Below are 17,962 nucleotides of genomic sequence, written 5' to 3' on the forward strand. Positions count from 1 at the left end.
TCTCCGCAACAACAAAATTCTAGGGAAATCAGGATAAATCTGGAAAACACTTTCAAGTCAACAAGTGCCAAGCCAACACGATCTGTCAGAGTTCCTCTGAGCCAGCTCTGTAGGTGCGTTTTATTTAAAGGTTGTTAAGGCTTAAATATGAACCATGCTCCTGCAAGCAAAAGGGGAAGGCAACCTTTGGTCTTTTGGGATAATTACGCCGCATACTGCATAGCATGACGGAAAACTCCTTCACAGCCCCTTCAGCAGGGAAGAGGCCTCCTCTTGGTGCTCGGAGGCTTGTGCTGAGTTTCTGCGATGCAACAGCTGTTCCCATCCACCGCTGCCGCAGGAAATTGCAGAGTGTAGTTAAGGAGAGGCTGTCAATGATTTGCATAGCACAAGAGCTTATAACCCGGAGGATAATTTTGCCATTCATGAGACACCGTCTTCTGAAACAGCTTTTGAGCTCTCTTACCGATGTGCAAAATGCCCTGGGACTGTGCAGGCTCTGCTGCTCCCCTGGCTGCTTCGCTGCGCACCTGCCCCGCAGCATGGTCCTCACCCTGCCCCTCCCCATCGGCAGCAAGACGAGGTTTAAGCATGATGTGTAGGATTTCTGACCACTTCTAAGAGTCTGAAGATGCAGCTAAACTAGTGGAAATTAAGATAACCCCACAGGCTTCTCTAAAGGAAAAGAGAGACCAGAGTAAGTGATGGAAACAGAGATGTATTGATGGAAGATACAGATGGCAATGTTTATCATTTTAATTTTAAAACCTTGGATTTGAAAGGGTAAGCAAAGCTAATGAGACTAAACTAAAACCCACACTGAAGCTGCAGCAAACACTGAATTACACCAAAGGTTGTGATGATTAGTAAACAATTAGGACCAATGTTCCATCTTAACTAGCATCACTGAAGCTAGATGCAGCTAATTTCCAGCACCACAAAAAGGGGACATGGAAAAAAATAGGATTCTAAGCACACAGCCAACAAAATTAAACTAAGAATTAATTTCATCCATTATAACTGATTGTTGTAAATTAAAACTAGAAGAAAATAATTGGTAGCATGTAGCTTTTAGTGTTTGATACAGATTAGGCGAATTAGATTTTTTTATTAGGAACACTAAACTCATCTGCCATGCTTTTGTGTCTGTCGCAATATGCATTTTTCCTGATTACAACATACAGCCTGTTGTCACAGTGGGGTTTGCGGCCATGAGCATTTGTTTCATTAAGACCTAAATCCTCAGCCATACCTCCAATCTCGGTAGCTGAGCTGGGTTTTGAATGAGTTCCCCCACGAGCAGAACAAGAGAGGTGTTTGCCATTCCTGTGGCACCTGCAGAGCTGGGTCATTGTTTCAGCCGTGCTCTCTCCAAGCTGGGGCTACCAAGATACCTGTCTCACTGCTGGGGATGTTGAGCATCTCCAGGGATGGTTCAATATCCAGGGAAGCAATGCCTTTTGCCTAGAGAGGAGAGAGAGCTCCTCGAACCCTGTTTTCTACAGAGGAGACAACTGGCAAATTGGGATAATCACGCAGTTCTGCTCTGATTGCTTCTGCCTGGCACCATGAGCAGCCCCCGAAAGACCTTTGCTAGTGAGCTAAGCCTGCGCGGAGCAGGCCGAGTTTGGTGCTAAACCCATCCTGTTGATCCAGCTTCCCTTTGCAAAAATCCTTTGGGTCTGATTCCTGCCTTGTGAATTCAGTGGAACGCTGCAGCGATTCCCCTGAAGGGGTGTAAGTGATGCTGGGCTAGAGCACGGTCTCGTGCGACACTGGCAGCGCCTCCTTCACCTCTCTGGGGCTGGTTTCCAGCCTGCTCTGGTCCCTTCGTGTTCGGGACCAGCAGCGGCTGTGAGGAAGTCAGTGTCGGTCCCATGAAGCTTGTTGCTACATCTTGAAAAATCAGGTCTGGTAAAGCAGCTCTTGGCAGGCGTGCAGAGCTGGCCTCTTGCTCTACAGCGCCAGGCACAGCACCCGCAGGGCTGTGGCTCCTCTGCTGTGCTTTCATCCCCATTCCTTTATATTTTACAGACATTTAAAAATTTAGAGAATGAAGCTGTCACCCTAATATGGAAAGAGGCCAGAGTCTTAGGGGTTAAACTTTCTTCTTCTCTATCTGAAGACATTTTCTCACAAGGTGAGAAGCATTAGAAAGACCTGGCTTTGTGCTGTAGCAGATTTTAGAGAGTGGCAGGAAATTAAGTTATATGCTAGCAGTTCTGTTTTTCTGAGAGGTTATTTTTATGCATTTATTTAATTAATTCCTTTGGCTTATATAAGGGTAATAAGATTGTGCATGTCTGCAGCGCTCCCTTTCTCAAGAAACTCAGAAACATTTTGCAGAAACAGAAACAGTCCTCACAGCTGCCCCCGTACAAAGACAAAGCACAGTGGCGGCCACTTAACACCAAACAAGAGCATGTGGTACTTTCCCAAGACCGTAAGCAAAGGCCACTGCCACTAATTAAAACTGCAGGGAGGACTGCAGAGAGCTAAACTGAGCTTATTCTAGTCGGAAATGTGCCGTGGCATTGAGTTTTACACCTTGATTTTTATTTTTTTTTTTTTTCAGAGGGTGCTCTGGGATGCTGGGAATGCGTGAGTTCAAGAGTCCTGTTTCCCACCACTCAGGAGAGGTAAGCACCTTTAGGAAGGCAAAATCCTGCTTATCATGCCAGGGCTGTCATCAGTGGAGAGCCGACTGAGAGGGAGGAGTGCCACCTACTGAATCATCAACACTTGGCTTGCTTTGAAAATTTCTGCATGAACTAAAATAGAAACTTCTTGTTTTGTAGTTGGAAATATAAAGGAAAGGGAAAAAAACGAGGTGGGGGGGAAGAAGCAACCTAAAAAAAGGAATTTGCTGAATGGCATTTTGTGCCAGCATCGTGTTTATAAATAGCCGAAGTGACACTGCTCTTTGCAAGATGAATTTCTGAATATTTCTGATCAGCAAAGAGTTCAAGCTGCAAATAACAATAAATGGGGGAAAATGTATATAAATAAAAGGCATTAAAACCCCTTTCTGTGTGGGATCAGCGTCACATCTTGAAGCTTACATCAAAGGGACTCAATTAGCAGACACATTTTCTAATTACATGTTCTAATTTACAACAAATCTGGGTTTCTAATGAAGCCTTGATTATTGGTCCAGATGGTCAGGATCGGACCTGATATTCTGCAGCACGCAGAAGCACATTGTAAGTGCCAAGAAGACCACTTGATGCTCAAGAACCAGCTTCATCTCCTTGTGTGCCCAGACACCTTCATTTTTTCCCAGTTCCCTAGGAATTTCCCAAAGCAGCCCCTTCGTCCAACTGAACCTGATTGAGCACTGGTGAAAGCAGGTGCAGATAACTGCTACTGTAGAATGAAACAGCAACTAAACCACCTCCCTGGCCACTGAACCCATTGACTATAATATTTTCCCTTTACAATCTTGATTTACACACGCAGAGATGGGAACAGTACTTTTTTTGTAATACAACCCACAGGCGGTCGCCCAGGCGTTATTTTTAATTACAGGAAATGTTCTCTGTAAACTTCCCATGGGTATTACTTGTCGTTTTTAGTATTAATCACTCCAAAGGAAACGAACACAGGGCCGTAGGGTTTATTTCCTAGCTGGCGGCTGGGACACAGCTCAGCGGGAAGCAAAGAGCCGTTCCCAGGTGCAAACAGCTGGGGAGCCAGCACAAACCCCAGCAACACGTGAATCTCCAAAAGCAGAGAGTCACAGGGAGCAGAGAAACAGAAGCTGGCCACAGACTGTGCTTTTTTTGCCCACTTCATGCTGCGGCCACAGATCTGTGTTTAGAAGCAGAGTGGCAGCCGCCACACGCTCTGACAAGGTGCTCGTGGTGAGAAACTGCTCCCCGTGGTGTGTGGCACTAGCTGGAAACCCTCTGTTTTCCAGCTGAGCTGCTAAAAGTGGAGATGGACAACTCTTGGCTGGAGATACTGTCTCTCTTTGCGGTATAAATACCTGATGGATTCACGTGCTGTGCCATCTGCATGCCCCCAGCAAGATCAGGGCACCACTGCCCTCTTCCAAACCCCTCTAAGAGACTGTCTCTGCCCTGAAGATCTTTCAGTCTAAATAGACACGACAAAGTGGTGGAGAAAGAGGGAATCAAGGCTTGGAGAGAGCACAGACAACCTGGCTGTTTGTGACAGCAGCAAGAAAATCTATTTCCCTTCCATCCTGATGCAAATAAAAGAAAACCTTTCCTTCTAGGGTTGGTTTTTTTTTTTTTTTCCTTTTTTTTTTCTTTAAGATGCTATTATGGTACTAATTGAGCCTTGCTCCATTCTTCATGGCTGGATAGCTGTATGCTATCTTGGTCTAACTTTTGAATCCCATTAGCTTTTAAACCTGCCAAATCAAAAATTCATCTCACAGCTCAACCTCCTTGGCACATCATCAGAGTTTACAGACCCATTTCGAGTCTCTGTCCTAAGAGCTGACCCCATGCTCCAGCTGCCCTTCATTCATAGCCAGGACTGAGCCCCCCAGACCTCCCATGAGTCTTCCCAAAATACCAATATTACAACTGGGTATATTTTTATTTTTTTAAAATACTCCACAGACCTGTGAGAAAACCCCAAAGGAACAGACTGCATTGACACAAGAGATACACTTTTATTTACACATGGGTCCAGGAGGTCTGGATTGAGGCAAAAGTGAAAAACCCCTGCAAGACCCTTATTCTAATGTCCTAACCACCCCAAGAGCCTTTTTGGCTTCTCTTACTTTTAATAACACACTCCTAAAAAGTGTAGACGTCTCGGATAAGCTTGAACAGAATTAAACTGGAAGTGAGAAATACCTGTGCAGATCTTTTGCTGTTGAATCATATTCTCCCGTATTACTGCAGTCCTATGCATAAACAGACAAGTTATTCTAAAGGAACATGTTGTCTAATATTGCTGCTTGGCTTGAAAACAGCTCCGAGGGAAATTTCTCTCCAGCATCAGACCTAGTTGGACTAAACTAATACTAATAAAAAAATAATGTCAGTGTAGGATTAATTTTAAATTTAAGCAGCTAGTCTAACACGGTCAGCAGGACTCCTACCCCATCATATTCCATCCCCCTCTAAGACAGGATACAGTTCTAAGGCAGGTGGATCAGGCTGTGCTTGTTTCTTTCTACAGTCTATAAAGGGCTTAGGCTAGATACTTAACTTCTGGAAGGCTTCAGTAAAGTAGGATGAAGTGCCTGCTGCATAAAGCTTCAGAAAATAAAGGTCAAGTAAAAACCTGCAAATGTTGTTGAGCATCGTGATTTTGAAACAAATCCCAGGACTTCCTAGAACCTTGGTTTAACTTTTGCACGCTGAATGACATTTATATGCCTTTGCCAGAAAGGTATTTCCCTTGACCTAACAATTGCTCCCTCTTCTCCCATAATCTGAAATCTAAGCTCTGTTTAGTGAGCCAGTGCCATAGCTTGCACTGCCAGTCAGACTTCTGCCTCTTTGGAAATGAAGAAATTATTGAATGACCACTTATTGGAAATCCTACAAGCCCTCGGTGGATTAAAGAAGATTAATGGAGAAAGAAGAGATTGGACATTCACTTGCATTAATGCAGTGGCTGAGGTCTTGTAGCTGGACTGCCCACTCTTAAGCATGGTGTAGTAGCTTTTAGAGACAATTTTGATTTATTTGTTTGTTTTACAGATAATGATCACTATTTAAAGGTAAAAGACTCCAAAGAAAAGTAGTATTAGCTCAGGATACAAGCAGCCAATTAGACGGATGCCTAACACACTCCAGCCTGTCCTAGTGTGATTGAGATCAGTTTGATACCTCTCCCCTTGCCAGAGGATTTCAGGGACCAGAAAGCTCTGGCTCAGGATGTGCACCAAGTTCTGTATTTGTTTCTTTTAGTAATAACGGCAGAGCTGGTGTGATAGACCACTGAGAACAAGTGACGCAGCAGGGCACTGTGGGACCACCCAGGGTAGGTACCTAGGCAGGGCTGAAATGGGGCTGGACCACTCGAGGGACCGGAATGCTGTAGACGTCATCCTGCTCTCTTCCAGCTTTCCAGATTGGATCTGGAGGCTGGCCTGAGCCCAAACTGAGTGATTAAGTGCCACTGACAAAAGAAACTCCATGTACGATATTGAACTTTATTTATTATCCTAATTGGTTTTTACACTAAGACGGAGTCACTGCTGGGAAATACATCTCAGAGCAGGATCCAGGCTACTCCAAGTGGTAAAATTAGTATTCATGAATACAAGGGAAAAATGCACCTTGTGATAATTTCCAGGCAGGTTTACAGCTGGTGAGAGGTGCAGAGTGGAAGCAGAGGCCAGCACAAGGCAGGCCAGGAGGAGAAGGTAGGCAGAGAGGACAGAAGAGGGTCAGACAGTGGGTCCTTGCCTCTCCCTGCTGTGCCCAGGTTTCTTTTTCCACCCTTTCTCAGTCAACTGAAACCATAAGGTTTGGGATCCCCTTGTGCTCTCTGCCTGGGCAGCAGCTGCCCCGATTAGGGACCGACTCAGCCGGGGAGCTCCGGACGGGACACCCAGGATGGGATGCTCCCTGGGGAGCACGGTGGGTGTGTGGGTGAGGCTGGTCCCCACAGCTTTAGTTCACTTCTCCCTGGCCCACTCTGGCTCTGGTATTTCGGAGCAGAGGGCCAACGCAAGCACTAATTAGTGCCAACTGTTGTGCAGCTTTTCATCTTCCAGGAGCTGGGCCGAGAACTAATTTTCCTCAGGTCTTTCTCCAGCTGCTGACAGGGCTTGGATTTAAACCTAGGGAATTAGATTTGAAAAGCTCCATATCTCATTAATAATCTGTCGAGCCATTAAGTGCACTCAATAGAGATTTTACCACCATTTTTTTGCCATTGCAGAAGTGAATTACATGACCTTCCTCCTAGCCTTGGGGTAATGGTACAGGAGGCTTTTCCTGCAGTTAGCTAAGGAAACAGCCATGTATCCCATGCCAAGGGCATCATTTAAAAAACAATTATTGGCGAGTAGATGAGAAACCTTTTTTATGTTTGGCCTTGACTGCATTTCAAAACTGGTACCTTTCTCCTCCCATCATTTCATTTACATATCAAAATAATTGTCTTCTAAATTCAACAGATTACTGAAGTTCTGGAGGTGATCTGCCTTTCAAGAGCTGGTCAGACTCACTGGATGAGACCTGGGCATAATGAACTCCATGATAAAGTACAGAAATACTACAGCAAAGCCCATGCTGAAGAAATATCTCTGTAGAGAAGCTGCTAGTGAAATGTGGTTGTCATTACTACAGTGACACAGAACTCCACAATATCGTTTTCTTTTTATCACCCCAGATCAATAGCAAAAAAGTCCCCAAATCAAACTAGTTTTTCACTTTATTCTGGAATGAAAGTCTATTTTGATGTGCTACATTTAGTTTTGTCACAGTGAAGTGAAAAGTTTGACTTCAGCTTTGCCTGCCCAGCTCATGAGACTTCTTGTTGGTGTGGTTTGCATCTCCATTTTGCAGGTCACCGTGGTGATCCCATGATACTGGTATATCAATAGTGTCACATGGCCTGCAAGCCACAGGGCAGAGAGAGGTGTTAAATCCCATATGGAGAAACATTTGGGAGTTACAGCATTTAACTTCAAACCTTTTTTACTGTTTTTCACTTCTATTTTGTACAAAAATAGAAAATGTAGAAGTACAGGGAGAGAAATACACAGATGGATAAAGTACATGAGAGAGTACAGGGAGATGTGGACATTTTGCAACACTTGCCACTTCTGTACGATTTCTCAAGTTTTCTATAAACAAAAAGATTCACAAAAGATGGAGCAATCAACACAATAGCCTGAATCCCTGCAATGATTAACCTTTTGATTTCTTGTGCAATAGTAGGAAAAGAAACTCTTTTTGTCTGGAGTTTTGGAGTCCTTAATAAATCTTATGTTTAAAAAAAACAACACAAAACACAACCAAAAAAACCCAGAAATCATGTGCTACGACTCATTTGCCCCAATGATAGCCTGTCTCCTTGAGATCTAATGGGAAACTTAATGACCCCCGAATTTTACTCCTGCACAAAGTGCTCCTGAAGGACCTGGTAAGTGTTCAGAAATGATGAAGCTCAGACAATCCTGGCCAAACCTCTTGACATGGATTACATTAAAGTCCGTCAGGAAAGCACGGGTGAGGAGGCTTTGCTAACTCCAGCGAGCAGCACAGTTAACCCTTGCATGTCCTGTCGGGGTTCACTCTTGATCCTGCAACGGTCTGGTTTGGCCAAACACCACGTATTTTCCTGGTCAAGGCTGGAAGGTCTCCCCTTGTCCTGACAGTGCCAAGCATAGCCCTCAAGAGGCAGGACTGAGCCTGTGGGGTCAGTTGAGAAAGGAGCCAGAGCTCCAAAGCGTTGGTGCAATCTGATGAATCCTTGCAGGACAAGAAGTTGCCCAAGTGCTCTGTAAGATCTAAGTCCCAAGGAGAAAGTCAGAAGTTCCTGTCTCTGAGCTGACACTGACCAGTACTATCACTTCAGGACAGTTACTATTTCTTTGTGGCACAATTTATCTCTTCAATAACATGGAAATAATGTCATCCTCTGTAAAATGTTTTAAGCTTTAAGCACATGAAGAATTTACTAAGGGGGAAAGACCTTATGAAGGGAGGATAGGAAGGTCTAGGAGATGGCAAATTTTCTGTAAGATAGCATTTTCTCACCTATGGTTTCTCACCCTAGTTTTATCACATTCCTATTCTCTGACTCCAAGGGCAATCTGGACACCTAGCTCAGATACAAGTGTCTGCACCACAGACAGAGACATCTGGTGATAGCTCCTGTCTGAGCACAGGCGTCCTTCCATCCCTATCCTGTGGTTGCCAGCTATATTTTGAGCTGAGGATGAGCTCAAGTTTAGGTCTAACACAGACTATAGATATATGTAATCTCTATGTCTTTTATCCCTAAAGGAAGAAAAAGTAATAATAGTTCTTATCTTCTAAGGCTGCTGACAAAATACCCCTTGTCCTGTAGACAAAATGCTCAGATTTTACTGATCATCTCAGGAGAAATGTGTGAGAAATCGACTATTCTCCAGTTTTCTGAATATCATGGGCTTCTAAAGTTCAGCAGCTAATAAAATCATATTGTATTGTCTTACTTGTTTACTAAGTCGCTGTTGTGCCAGACCTCTGTGGAGTTACAGGAGTCAGTGATGGATCTTGCCTAAATAATAATATCTCCATCAGCATAAATTCAAATAAAATATTTCATCTATTTTCCCTTCCAGGAAAAAAAAAACCCAAACCAAAAAAGCCCAAAAGAGAGCTACAACCTCTATGACCCCCCCTCAGACAGCAGTAGTTCAGCTGATACACCTGCGCTCGCTTCACCCCCTCTGCAGCCGTGCTGCTGCGGGACTGACACGGAGAGAGATGGCCCAAATGACAGATTCCTTTGACAGCACAAGCTCTTGTGATAAAATGAAGAAAAAAGAAATAAATCTCCCTATTCATTTTTAAAACTGTTTCCCCTCCCTCTCCATAAGCTGAGACAAATGGAAGTTAAGGCCCATACTCCCTCGGTGGGTCCCCACGCCAGTGCTGCCACAGCTCACAGCCCACCAACGCCACTCAGAGCCCCTGGGGAGGGAGCAAGGGATGTTTTCACTGACTGTCCCTATGCTGGGGCCCACTGCACCCGCTCAAAGAAAAAAGGTCCCTTCCATCAGCAGCAACTCTTATTTGATGGAGCTGAGGATCTAGTTCGCTCTGCTACGAGCCTGTAAGCTTTTCCTCCACCGACACACAGGGCTGAGCCGGGCCAGCCCCAACCAGCTGCAGCCACGGGCTGTCCCCTGCCCACCCCCGTGTGCAGCTCTCACCAAAATCATCCAGTTCCCAACATTCTCCCGCAAAGCCATGGCAAGGATGCTGTTGAAGGAAGTGCTGTGCAGACTACCATACTCCAGGCCTGCAAACCCAGCGATGTCCCCAACTCTTCTTAGTCCAGTTTTTGGCACTGAGCTAACACAGCTCTGCTGCTGTCGTGACTATGAGCTGAGCCATCCGCACTCAGCAGCTCAGGTTTAGGCATCTCTCTACTCTTGCCTGAAGCTCCTTGCTGCAGTCCCAAAAATCTAGCTGGAGTGGCATCAGAGATTTTTCACCTTAGCACACACTTAAGACTCTCTGAAGATACCCCAGTCCCAAAGCTATACCTTCAATGTGCAACCTATCACAAAAAAAAAGATTAACTGAGTAATGCGAAAAGAAACTTCTGCTCTACGCCAGTGATGCAGGTGGTTGTGAATGTTGTTCATGGGACCAAAGTAAAATGCTCCATCATCAATATCACAGCTAGCTTTGCAGGGAAATGTGTCGACTGTACAGCTGTGGTTGATTGTAATATGACCTGATTTTCTTTCTTTCCTTTAATTGCTCACTTTTAAGAGGTGGCAATAAAAGTTGAATGCACTTTATTGCGTAAGTCGTCTGTTGTGGGCTAAATCAAATGCTAACTGCTTTCAGATCTCTCACTTAGAAAAAAAACCCCAAAAAGTCTTCTGGTGAAACTTGTGGACAGTGTAAAATCTTTCTTACCTTGTTTCCAAGTGACTAACAACACATACACTGCAACACTGCACATTTTTTTCACAAAGCCAGTGGTGTTGTGTCTCATGTTGGAAAACAAGAAACCAGTACTCCCATGCAAAAGAGGACTGCTTTTTTTTTTTTTTTTCTTGGTAAGCAGAGCAACACCAATAAAAGAAAGAGCGTTAAGTTGCAGAGCTGAATATAAATAGCCCCAGATAAGACTGAGGCAATAGCTTTCCTTCCAGCTGTCACACAGCCAAGCCAATTGCATTTGAAGAACCTGTGACTACATATGTTATAATTTGATGGAAAATAATACTGTGACCTATTGCAGACGGGAAAGCTGAAGGTCTCATAGGTCACCAAATAAATGTGAGGCAGAGCTATGGATATAATCATTTAAGACCCAAAAGTGAAAGTAATGGATGAACACTGGATTTCAATTATCCTTAGATAATTCAAATTACTTTAAATAGATAGCTGACCGACTAAAAACTGCCTGGTCTCTAGTCTTGCGTTTGCTGGCCAATTCAGGTAACGACTATTTGATCTCGTTCTTCTTCTTTTTTTTTTTTTTTCAAAGAACATTAAAATTGTTAATAGCAGTGAAGGGTTTCTTTTTGAGCTGAACTTGCAGTAACCTGCTGTTCAACATCTCCCCATGTTAAATTCCATTGTTACAGCACTGACATTTGCAACTTGGTAAGTTAAGGTTGTATTGGTGGCATTTTCTCTGAGAACAAGCAAGCTCATTTACAGCACGGGCTGAAGGAAACAGCTGGACATGTTGTTTTAGGACTCACTTGTATACTCATTTTCGATCCTTTTCTTGGCTATTTTAAAATTAACCTTGTACAATCTCAAAGATGAAGGAAGAAAAAGGTGTAATTGCATGACTAATGAACACTAGGGATACAGCCAGGATCTGCACACCTCCTGTGCTACATACAATTTCTGGAGTTTAGTATAATTATTACGTTATTGCTATCACTTGTACTATGTTAAGATACGGGAGTTCTACTCATGTACTAGAATCCTGCTGTGCCAGGCAAGATACCAATGTACAACAAAAAGATGACCTGCAATCTAAGAGGCAGAGGGTGGCTTGACTGTACTCAGATTGCCTGCTTGCCAGTTAAACATCTAATCTCCTCCAGCAAACCTGGCTCTATTGTCAGTGCAGGCAGAGGGACGCTTCCAGAGGGCGACTGATCCTGCCTAAATTGGACACCTATCTCAGAACCAGGGAGGCACTGGCATCACACCACTGTGAGATAGTGAAGCTTGAATGAGGAGGTTAGATTAGATGACTAACGGCTGAAGTTCAGTAAGATAAATTTCCCTCTCCCTTTATAGTCTAAGGAATGTCACTGTCAACATTAAGAGCACTTGATAGGTGTTCTCGATCATGTATTCAAGCAACAAGGTGGACAAAATGATGGAGAAAGAAAACATTCATGGCCAGACAGGGAGGCAAAAATACAGGTGTCTGGATTTATTCCATGTAATCTATCTGAGATGAAGTTTGGAGCACACGCTCCCTTTGCAGTCAATGGACACAGACAGCTATTTCCAGAGGATGACTCAGATCAGGTGACTGGCAGGCTGACCTGATCTCTGGAGGTGTCCCTCAAATAAGTTCCTAAAACCTCATTTGATGAACATCCATGCAGGGAACTCTTCCCTGGAGTTGGGCAGAATTCACAGGAATTTAAATAGCTGTATCTGATCTGACCATCGCAGCATCTCTCTGCGTAGGTACATCCCAGAGGAAATACAGACAGTGGAACTGAGGCCACTCACCATCCTGATCAAAAATCTGTGTCTGAAAGTGGAGATGTGATTCTCTTCCTCTACGTGCCCATTTCTTTCCACTGTCTGTAAAGTCACCCCAGGACCCCACGGTGGCTAGTTCAATCGTAGACATCCATGCTGCTGCTATCTCACGTCGGTTGAAGTGAAACCTTGTCACACATGATGCTAAATCCCAAATTAAATTCTCTAAACTCTTCCTAAATTCTCACAGCAGTTGAAGCTCCATCAGCAAGGTTCTCCAGATATCACACTGATGGCGTCGGGTCTGCACACAACCACAAAATCAGAACAACATCCAAACATCCTGAGATCTCCCCCACAGCCACAGAAGTTGGCACTCCTTCTGCCTCTGGGGTTTCTCAAGTATTTGATTTTCCCTAGAGATTGTACACTGAGCAAAAGTGCAGAGTTACAACCCAGAGACTACCCAGAACACAAGGGCACTGACTCCATTTCTCTTTCAGGCGTGAGACCATGGGGTCCCTGTAAGTCAGATGCAGCCTGGATGGGCTACCAAGGGTTAGTGGTGCTGGAACCTGCATTCAGAAACACGCCGTCACTCTGCAACGCATTCCCCGGGCAGGCAGGGAGCACACACCTGTGCTGGAGCTGCAGCATCCCAGCACATTATAAAGTTGAACATTTAGGAATGAGAAGATGGGATGCACCTGCTGATGACTCTTCCAGCTACGTCCCAGCTACATCTGCTACTCTGGTAAATGTCCCAACAATTTGCTAACAGACGATTGATTCAAGCAGTTTACGGAGTCAAGGGAGATGTATGGAGACAAGATGTGACTTTGCTGACTTTATTCATCACTCCTAATTGCTAAGGAAACGATGAGTGGAAAAATATCCTCAATATTCATTCTCTCTTGTGAGGAGCTGGTTACAAAACTTACAGATTTTATTTGCTGAGGGAAGGGGAGGCGGTGAGAGGTGAAGACCCATATTTAAGGAAAGATTGAGGCTGGAATATTGTTATAGTCTGTTGTCAACGCTGAAAGTGTAGCACTAAAGCTCAGAGTCAAGCCAGAGCTAGTTTTGGACTAGGCACGTTCATTTTCAGTAGGAGCATAAAAAAACCTTCCCAGAGTGAAATAAATTCTTTTATAAATACCAGCAAGTTCCAACATTCTGCTGCTTATATTAAAATGTGGATTAATATAATTGCATTGTTACTAATCTCAATGCTTGCACGCCTAATGAGAGAGACATCTGACAAGATTTTCAATTAGAGACATGACATTAAGTTACTAGAATCCCAGAGTTTGCTTTATCTTTGACCCTGGTTATCCCATTTAACTGTATTTTGAGGGGAAGCAGGCTGTGAATCTAAGATCTAGCCAGACTGGCTATATGACTCTGGTCTGCCTTTACCATGCAGCCCAAATTAGCCATGAGGGCTTAAACTGGGTCTTTAGCCAGACCAGACTGACAATGTTCATATGGAGCTGCAGAACAGACACGTGTTATTGCATTGAGTAAACAAGCACAGAAAAGAAAACCTCACTCACATTAAAATCACATAAAAAGGAACACTACAGCAGATCCTTCCTGAATTACCAGCAGAGGTCTGAACCTTTGCCCATCAGGGTTATTGCTAGAACAAAAAAGAGTGTTTCCATTTCCAGTAAGGCAAGGAAAGCATTTATGTGTGCAAGTACCTGCTGCATGAAGAAAGGAAAGACTCATAGCACCTGCTCACGTTTTCCACAGAAATTAAATAGAATCAGCTATCACAAAATGTGGCTGGCTCTTTTGTTGGCACAGCAGGCTTGAATAGGGGCTTTCTGGAGCACCTGATTTCATCCTGGCACCTGAGGATGCTGACTGCCCCTGCAAACCGGCTCAAGCCCACCCAGACAGCACCCAGGTTCCAAATCCAGAGCATAAACGCAGTTTGATGTTGAAAGCAAGTCACACTTTAATTAACCAGTTCTAATTATACTACAAATTGTTCTAAAATCGCATGTCATAATTTAAAAACCAAACCACAAGTATATGCTCTCAGTTGCTGGGTTTGTGAGCATCTGGTGCCCTTTAAAAGATGATTAACAGTACCATTTTCTTCTGATCATCTCTCTACTAAGTAGAGGACCTTCCAGGCTTGTATTGGTTAATATTAATAGCAGAGTTTTGTGCTAATTGACTAAGAAAAAGATTAATGAAATTAGTTTTGTAAGAGAGAAAATTATTCTCAATGCTTTCACTGGGATATCTTCTACATGGCTGCATCCATTAAGTTACATATAACTTTATTTAGCAACCCATCCTAGGAAACATTAAGGCCAGTGACTCTGCAGATACCTCCCGAATCCACCTGAAATCTTGCCTGGATTTTTCACATGGACTCTGTAATACTCATTCTGCTACAACTCTAGGTAATTCAAAGGTAATTTTATTTCCTTTTCACGCCTCAGGAGTAAAAGTTCATGGATTTTCCCTGCATTTCTGTTGAAGATTAAGCAGGTATGAACAGCAGAGGAGGCTTCAGATGTTTCTGACTTCATGGAACGATGATGCAATGAAATAACAAATGGAAATGAGCAGGAAAAGGGATACAGCAGAGTTTTGACTAAGCTAAGACTTTAGGTACCTGAGCTCTACTCCTTGGCTTCTCACTGTCCCCTTACACCGCCCAGGGCACATCTGCACGTCCATCTCCCCTTTACTCGTGCACCGTTGATCAGGGATAAAGTCTATCACTTGCAGTGGGTAGTGGGGGTGATCAGCTTTCCATTAAGAAAAAAACCCAACATGTCTATGCCCATAAATCAGTCAGGGTGGGAAATAACAGCAAGACAGAGGTACTTGAGAGTTCATCTTGTAGGATACCCAAGATAAGCAGCAGATTAAGAGAAATCAGTAGTAGCAGAGTCGTGTGCAGGGAGGCATGGCTTAGGTGGCAGAACATCTGCCAGCTGGATACAAGACACACGGTCAGAGCCCTAGGGAGGGCTTGGTCAGTCCTGTTCTCAAAATATGGCCCTTCTGGGAGAAGTACAGCCACCCACCCCCCGCCGGGGAGCAGCTCCTCTGGCCACTATCCCTCAGGTACTCGTTCCCAGTTCAGCTGTGGGGTGGCTTTTGGTGGATGCTCAGATCACGGCTTGACTGGCCACCTCTGGCTAGGGAAAGCCCTTCAGGCATCGCCTCCCCTCTTCCCCATCACTACGCACGTGTGAGCACGTACATCCCTGTGCACAAACCACCTCTGACAATGAGACAAACTCTTCACAACGCCCTGGCAGCCAGTCCCTGCTGGTCCTTCTCCAAGGCTGCCCAGTAGATGACTTGGTGCTGCATTTCTCAGCAATGCCCATTTCCATTTCTCTGCCTTCCAGTGATTTCTGTGGGTATGTCTCTCCTATCTCCAGGGCCAAACACCCCATGGGCAGCTCCAGAGCCTTTCTCTGGGTCATACCCAGAGTCTCAAGCCATATAAATCATCAGGGCAAAGAGCAACGGGGCAGCTACTCCGACCTGGGGGAAGGTGCAGGACTCTGCCCTCGACATGTCCATCTACATCTTTTCAGGGGAGGAGGGGGAGGAATCCAAGCTGGAAGGATTTTGTTGATTTTACTATTTTTCAGGTGACCTTTGGAAAGTGCACTATTCGCTTCATATTTTTACAGGGCAATTAAATGGGAGGAAACATGAGTCTTTCACAGCTCACTGGCCTCAGGAATCGTTTCCTACCTGAGCTGTCAGGAGACACATCGTTCTCACTGGCCTATTCCGCCGTGTTTAAAGAGGATATTTAATAGATTTTTTACATTTCATATGGAGCCATCTCAGAGCTGGTTATTTCCTTGTTTCCAGATTGCACTGGTCACATACTCTCCATAAATAAATTCATTTTTGAGATTTTTACTCGGAGTATTTAAACCTAAGACAGCTAGAAAACTGCATGATGTTCTGAGGGGGTGGGAGCAATCCCAAATCCTGGAGAAAAATATCATGTCCTGTAGCCCTGTCCTCACCCTCCAGCTGCAGTGTGAAAGTGGAAGTGCCCCCACTCTCCAGGTGACCACATTTCAGCACTAACACCCTTTGGATGAATGGGGACATTCATACCTCTCAGAACTATTTTTCAAGCTGTCCACCCAGCCAGGCAGAGCTCCGATGACGACATGGGGGTCACCTGCTAAACCTCCCTTTGCACCAGAAAAGCTAGCAAAATCTGGAATTTTATAATGAAAAATTACTTGATCTTGTGCTTTTATAGAAGATATTTTAGGCATAAGCTGCATTTGCCCAGAAATACTTTCAGGACTTTCACAGACGTAATTTTTTTTTTTGAGGTACACAAGCTAGAATAAATGTTGACAGATCTTACTTTAGGGTCTCAGCTGATCTTGAGCTGGGATGTAGGAGGAAGTCTCATCATCCCAACAACACAGTATTGCAAAGATACTGATAACCCCCTTTCTCTAAAATCTTTACTGTATGTTAAATTCATAGGGAATAAAACCATCCTTACCATGAAGACAGAAAATCACTGGTCAATTCCAAGCTGGCAAAAGCCAAACTAAAGACAGATCACTGCTCATTTAACCCTCATACTCATAAAAAGTTGTAAAGAGGCTTTCAACCTTAAAAATTAGATTTAAGATGTGAGTTTTACCCTCTTGCAGTTCTGTGAAATATTCACAGCAAAATCAGCAAACCTTGCAAGAAGCAGCTTTTGCATGTCTTATTGGATTCTGTACAAAAAGTACTGTGAGGTTTCTCAGATTTTCTTTGGCTAAAGGAGGATTCTTTTCAAGCCAGCTCTCTCAAGTCTAGCTAAAATACCCTCCTCATTCGAGTCCACTGAACTGAGTCCTTTATCTCCCGTGTGACTTCTGCTGCTCTGGGTTTGAACTGAACATTCAGAGCAAACACCCCATAACACAGTACTTCAACTCCTTCTAGGACTTAGACTTGAAACTCCCACTGGGACTGAGTGTTCTGCGACACAGCATAAGCTTTTCATGAAGTCCATCTGCTCTTCCCCCCTCAAACCTCTTCTTCTGAGGTGGACACCCCTCCACCCCAAGAAGAGCAGGAGGAGCAGCCCTGTACTGGTAGGAGTTACACATAAGGCATGCTGAGCTCTTCAGGTGCAAGCTGCTCCTCTGTTGACTCTTTCTTGGTTGCCTTAGCTTTCGTTGTGATCAACAAAATATGTCAAGTTCCCTGACAACAATCTAATCTTATTTCCGGATGCATCAACTCAAGCACTCTCTCTTTTGCAGAAGAATGTTTCTTCCCAGAAAAAGCAATTTTATTTCGGCTGCCGTATCAAGCTGTTGCCTCTGATATTAGTGCTGAGCTTCTCAGGAAGTTTCTCAGCTAGAACATTTCTGTTCTGGCAGATCATATCAGAGAAGTGGGAAAATATGATGCCTATATGCCTATGCCTTGGCTATTATGAATAAAGACAAAGATATGGAGAGAAAGAGAGAGAAAACACAAGACAGAGGTACAAAAAAACAAAACAGAGCGATATGGTGTGGTTTTTGTGGAAAGGACAGATAAAGAAGAGTCTACTAACTCCACTGAGGCCAGGACACAGTTTCATG

This window comes from Athene noctua, chromosome 24 (genome assembly GCF_965140245.1).
Source record: "Athene noctua chromosome 24, bAthNoc1.hap1.1, whole genome shotgun sequence".
NCBI lineage: Eukaryota > Metazoa > Chordata > Aves > Strigiformes > Strigidae > Athene > Athene noctua.